Source organism: Otolemur garnettii, unplaced genomic scaffold (assembly GCF_000181295.1).
Source record: "Otolemur garnettii isolate 467f Iridium unplaced genomic scaffold, OtoGar3 scaffold00063, whole genome shotgun sequence".
Taxonomy (NCBI): domain Eukaryota; kingdom Metazoa; phylum Chordata; class Mammalia; order Primates; family Galagidae; genus Otolemur; species Otolemur garnettii.
Genome location: NW_003852458.1, coordinates 4914382 through 4921114, shown reverse-complemented (window position 1 = coordinate 4921114; position 6733 = coordinate 4914382). Strand labels below are relative to the sequence as shown.

At 38.6% G+C, this 6733-nt stretch overlaps 1 protein-coding gene across 2 annotated transcripts in view; it reads right to left on the bottom strand.

Annotated features, from left to right (window-relative positions):
* The window catches only part of NIPBL (NIPBL, cohesin loading factor), a 198265-nt gene extending 192004 nt beyond the window's left edge, over nt 1-6261 (bottom strand). For both annotated transcript variants that reach the window (XM_003792944.3, XM_023514992.1), the window contains exon 1: nt 5842-6261. The gene's annotated coding sequence lies outside the window, so the exon portion shown is untranslated. The remainder of the gene's footprint in view (nt 1-5841) is intronic.
* Nucleotides 6262-6733: the final 472 nt, after the last annotated feature.

Genomic DNA, 6733 nt, shown 5'->3' with positions numbered 1-6733 from the left:
GGAGTTGGAGGTTGCTATGAGCTGTGATGCCATGGCACTCTACCCAGGGGGACAGCTTGAGGCTCCGTATCAAAAAAAAAAAAAAAAAAAAAAAAAGACACAAAAGAAAAACAGTCTCACTGCTTTACAACCAATCCTACCCTTTTCATCAAAAACCATATTATAAATTTTGAAGACACTAAATGGTAGAATGCAAAGAATAGAGATTATTAGACATATCAGGTTTGGAATTTTATCTCTAACACTTGCTAGATTTGACACCATGGGCAAGTCTCTTAAATATGATAAAAGCCCCCATTTCCTCTATAAAATGAAAATGCTATCACTAACTTCACTGGGTAGATAGAAGATTCAAAAACAAGATAAAAGTATAATGGTTAAGGATGATGAGTTAAAACATCAACTCTGAAGTTCTTTGTCCAATTAGTACTTTCTTCAATTAGTACATACTAGTTGTCTGACTTAGGCTAGTCAATCACTCTAAACCTCAGTTTCCTCATACAATCAACTTTATACTATACCTTGAGAAATTTTAAAAATTCATACAAAAAAATTCCCTACACAGTTTCTGGCACATGGAAACATTCAATAATATTACATATCACTCAAGAGAGTTCCTGACACGCACAAAAAAGAGCTTACTAAATCTTACTTTCCTAAACTAAGTTTCAGATGACCTTCTACTGTATCTAAAAAAAAATTCACCCCAGAAAATAAAGATTTGCCATAAAGGATATGAAAAAGTCTATTTCAAACTCTCTGAAAGTATTCACAAAAGGAATTCCCATAAAGTTGTATACAATGGCAAAAGAGCTGGACTAAGTGTACAAATTCCCAAACTGATGACTTTGAAAGGATAAATATGCTTTGGCTATATAAATACTGGAATTTTAAAAAAATGATTACTCATATTAATTTACAGATAACATCTACTATACTACAATTTATCACATACATTTCTATGGATAAAATCACTCCTTAAAGCTGACTTTTTTTCCTTCTAAAAATAGAAAGAAATTGCTCTGATGAACAATTTCAAATCAATATAAAAACTTAAGTAAAAAAATTTCCAGACTGCTTATATTTAAAACATAAGATAATAAAGATTTGTTGGCTTTAAAACTATTATTTATATACGACACAAAGCCTAAATTCTATTCCAGCTTCTATTAAGTACACAATTTTCCTGTAAGTACTGAATCAACATAGCAACCAGTAATGTTAAAATTTTACTAAAACTAGACAGAAACACAAAAACTAAATATTTAGTACAAATGTACATCAAACTGATCATTTACTAATTATAAGGCCATGGACAATTTTCTAAACCTTTCAAGTCTGTTTTTTCATCTGTAAATTGTAGATAATAACTGTTTCTACTCTCTGAGTGTGCTAGAATTAAATGAGATAATATTATGGGGGACAATATGCTTCATATGATACCCAGCTAATATAGGCCTTCAAATCTTATGGGCTAAAATCTTAGCTGGAATGCTACATCAAGAAATAATCTAATTTAATCAGTTTAGGAATAGAAAGAAATATGCATTAAACAATGCAATCTGACAAAACTCAGTTCACATCAAAATTGACTCTTGTCTATAGCAAAATAAAATTACACAAATACCTAAAATTACTTAACTTTCTTGGGCAAAATATTTTGAGCACATAAATACCCTTTAAAATTACAATGATGGCCTTAAGAGACACAGTTTCTTAAACTGCTTTTAAATGAACTACAAACAAGAAAACAATAATCTTAGAAGACATTATGTATTTTTTACTGCCAATATAGTTAATTTACTTACATTCCTCAGTAGGGACATATGTAAATAAATCAATCATTCAAACCCATACATATAAGGTCAGGATTTCTAAAGTAAAAGTATTATTTTCATACTAGGAAAATACAGCCAAAAACCAGGTGTCATTTCTCTAAAAAATTATCTCAAACACAGATAACTGAAAAAGTCACAAATAGTTTCAGTGTCAGCACTGAGCAATACCTACCTTCAAGACCAGAGCTTCACACATTTCTTAATGCAACATAATCTATCAAAAAACTTTTGTCAGGGAATCCCTTATTTTCCCACTGACTTATGACATGAATCTATACAAATCACATGGTCTCTTAAGTGTCAAGGATTTCAGAAAAAATGGAAATCATGCTGATCACTTCTCCCACAGGGATATGAGAATAAATATAAATGGGCTCAGGTGACTTTGAAAAATGACCAATTTAAAAATACAAGTAATTATTACAAATGACAACCACTGCAAACAGGCAAAACTTTGCTTAAGAAGCACATTATAAAATAATTTCTAAAGGCTATATAAGATTAGAAATTACTAAAGCTAACTTAGTATGCTCAGGATATTAAAATAAGCATCTAAAACTAAACAGCTAATTATCAGACTTCTAAAAAGGTTCCTAGTAATTTCCTGACAGCAAATAAATATGACAGTGTTAAACATTTTTCTAAAAGGAATTTTTATTTATCTTAGACCTCTTAATCACTTCACATAAAACTGAAATCTTAATTTAAAAATTTAAAATTACTTACAAATTATGCTTCTAATAAGCAACAGGAAGGTTAATGAAACTATCTATAACTTAAACTTAGTTTTTATTTACTCATTTATATTATTAATGCATCTTTTGACAAAGTAAAAATACCACAGTAGGTTATGTCAAAAATCAACAGATGGGTCCAAATTGTTTCTATGACAATTTGATGATGGATTGGTATTAAAAAGTTAAATATGAAATTAGTTTAGGAAGTCTTAGAAAATACACTTTTGAGTTCGGTAGTATGGCTCCAAATTAAAAAAAAAATCACGTTAGAATTGGTATATCATTGTTCATAATATTTTTGAAATTTAATAATGATCGCTATGCAGAAGCCAAAGTTAAGTTTACTACCATAGTAAAAACTCACTTTTCAACCCTAAAGAGACTCTGAAATAGACAGTCTGTCTGTCTTCAATTACTGTATAACCTCTTTTTTTCTTACAGGCAAACAGTATTAAAATGACCCCTAGCATAGGTTCAAAATGATCTCTAATAACTTAGTAAACAAATAGGAGAATAGCTTCAAAACAGAAGCATCCTAAATACACTGAAAATAATTCAGTTCTCAAAACACTAAGTATTTAATGTTCAAGTTTGATTTACTAGACTTACATTATTTACTTTACTTTCATTAATTCATTATTTACTGTTTTCAGGTAATATAAGTTATTGGTTGCTTCAGAGCCAAGAGAAACAATAAAACACATTGTTGAAATTTCCTTTAGGTATATCAGAAAATATTTCTCCAAATAATATTATCTCCTTTCACTGATTTTTTTTTTTAAGGGAGAAAGATTAGGCACTCACTGGTTAATATCCCAACCAATACAGGAGAAGTAGAACAGACTATAAGCTTTAGAGAAACAATTATTTTCTCCAACTTAGTTATCAAAAATTTAAAGTTCAAGTTTAGGTTTTGAGTTTTACATAATGTTTAAACATTAAACAATCAATTTAACTGGTTTGGACCAAATAAAAAATATTTTTAAATCTACTTTAAAGCAATGTTTATGCTAGTTTAAAGAAAATTAAACTATCACACAACCTATATTATTACAAATTACTAAATATGTAGAATTTGGAAACTAAGTTGAGAAGAACTAATTCACTGCAATTTAACTGCAAAGTCTCCAGAAAAAAAATCAATCACATAAACTGATACCTAACACTTTGATTCAAACATCTGCATAAGGCACTCATAAGCTCCAAAAATAAGTAGCATCTGTTGATGAAAACTAAGCAAACAGAATTCATTTTTCCATTATCTGAATATGTTCATCACCTGACATATGTCTTAGTATTTTAATTAAATAAAAGTTGTAAAGACAATCACAGGAACATATTAGGGCCTTTTAAACATTTATAATGAAGCCCTTACCCCCCCCCCAAAACAAACAAACAAACCCTCTGCTTTCTTAGAATGCAAAGTGTTCCTCCTACTTTCCTTCCCTAGCTTGCTCCCCACTTAAATACCCCCCCACCCCACCCACCGGAGGCCTGAGGCCCCGTAGCAAACAGTGTCTAACAGGAGCAGGCAGCACAAAGACAGGAATGGGAGATTAGTGGGAGGGAGGGAGGCCGGGATTGGGGCTCAGCAGGAGCTTCAGGCTTTTTAAAATTCAAACTGCTCCCTGACCAATACAAATCACGGACACGCTACTGACTACTACACGGATTTATAGCATTAAAAACATGCCTAGTACGTGACAGCTATATTAACTTCACTCTTTTTAAAATTTATCCGTACGTTTGCAGGAAATGTGGAACAATTTATTGAAGCAGGATGCTTAACTCAAAAATAACCTCCACAAAGTAATTTATGCTACAGTGACAATAATTTAATAAGACAGAAAATCTGAACCAATGTAACACCCACTAGTAAAACAAGGGACTTTGTTAAGCTGTATTGCTTCATTTTAACCAATGAAAGTTTTCCTTCAGCGAATATGAAACAAAGTATCAAAATAGTCTAACCCAGGTACATTTATTTTTCTATGCAATTTTTATTACTGAGGACTTTTAAATTGGTGTTTCCCCCTCATACCAACCTACATTACCAACACCTCCATAAACAAGCTCTAAACTTACTCGTGAACTAGAACTTATCAAGATAGGACTGATATTTTTCTCTACCATTTACAGATACATTTGACCTATTAAAATGACACCTCTCTCATTACACAGTCAAACATCGTGGCACAGCCAATGACAATCCTGGGACCTCAATAAGATCTGCCCTGACATGAAAGGATGGCACCTTCTACATTTTTTTTTTTAAGCTCCCAAGGATTTTAAGTATAATTTCATTTCTACGTTTTAAAAGAAAATTGAAATACGGTTTGCCCGTATTTCAGCACAATTCTCAGAACATTAAAAATTCTTTGTATGCTTGTACAAGTTTTGGTCAGGAAGTACCTGAGTGTTTTATGTATAGACGTTAAAAACTGCCCTTATATAACGCATACAAATATAAAGTGGCAGGGCAAACCTGTCAAGTACTTTATACTTGTCTTTACACTTGAATAAAAAGTCCATGTGCAACACACGCATACAAGATGAAAGCTCTTGCGGGAGGGGAGGGAGTGTAGTGTCTACCACAGTACAGTTTTCTATATTAAATATTCATATGAACGATTTAATTATTTGAAAAAGAAAATGAGTCTTTATCAACTTTCCAACGTCCAAACAAGTTTTACAAAGAGAAAGAATTACCACTGGATCCGTGTCTGAGTATTTACATTTGTCTCACTAACTGAAACTACTTCCTCCCTTCATGGGGTCACCGGGGGAAGAAGGGAGGTTGTTTGTTTCACTGGGACGTTCCCCACTCCCGGACCGGGAAAGTTGTAAATATGGGGACGACCAGGGCACATTTGCTGTTAGTTGTATTGTTTCCGCCTCCTCACTAGCTACGGCTCCTCTCCCGGGCGAGGCCTGTCACCGACCAGCAGTCGCTCCGCTCAGCCTGGAGCTCTCCTAATCCCCGAGCTCAAGTAGATTCCGCTGGCCCGCGGCCTGCACTCTCCGCCGGGCCTACGCCTCCCCGGCCGCCCGGCAGGAGCCCAGTCCCCGCCACCGGAGCCAGCCGGGAGAGGGTACAAAACCACCGCCGCCCAGGGCGGCTGCCACCAGAGAGGACCGAACTCCAGACTCGTCCGTGGAAGAGACCTAGGGCCGCTAAGGAAACGGCGGGGAGGGGAGCGACGAGGAGAGACGCTGAGGACCTGGCGCCGCCGCCACCGCCGCCGAAATAAAGAGCAGGAATTTACCTGGGCGAATCGGCGTCTGAATCCAAGGGGAGGCCGAGGCCGCTGTGGCGAGAGACTATAATCCGGGCCGGGAGGGGGGGTTGCTACAGCTCCTCTTCCGTCTCCTCAGTGCGGGGAACATGTAGAGCCGGGGGGAGACCAGCCGAGAAGACAAATCGCTGCTTCTTCTTCCTCCTCCTCCTCCTTCTCCCACATAGAAACACTCACAAACACCCGACCCGGGGGCCCGAGCTACCGGGGGGGCATCGCCGCAGGCCCGGGAACCAATCCTTCTGTCGGCGGGGGCGTCCCTCCCTGCGGCTTGGTGGTGTCGGGTGAGTCGGTACCGACGGAGGGAGGGGGGGAGGGTGGGGGGAAGGAGCCCTGTGTGTGTCTCTCTCTCGTTCCGTCTCTCCCTCTCAGAACAAAATGCCGACCGGAAGTGCAGCTGCAGGAATGACTCCCTCCGCCGGCGCCAAACACTAACAACCACCCCCTCTTCCCCACTCCACTTCCGCCACCGCCGCCACTTGGGCTTGTGTCCTCGGCCGCGCCGGGCTGCGCCGGGCCGGGCCAGGTCTGGCCGGGGCCAACAGTCCGGCGGCGGCGGTTCTTCTCCACGCCCTGCTCCTCCTCAGGGCGCTTGCGGATGTCGCCTATATTGTCGATCCTGCAGAGCGGCGTCTGCGCTGAGGTCGGGCGGGCCGGTTCTCCCCGATCTTTATTTTTCTGGAGGCCCACAGGAGCGGGGCCCGAGTTCGGTGGTGGTCGTGTGCGCTGGGGGCGCTCAGGCCCAGAGGGGCGAGCAAGCCGCAGAAGGCGGCGGCTGGAGACCGCCCTTGCTGCCCAGCTGGTCTTTAGCTTTAAGGAACCTAGCTCGGGGCGGCCGCGTAGAAGACGGCCGCGATTCGAA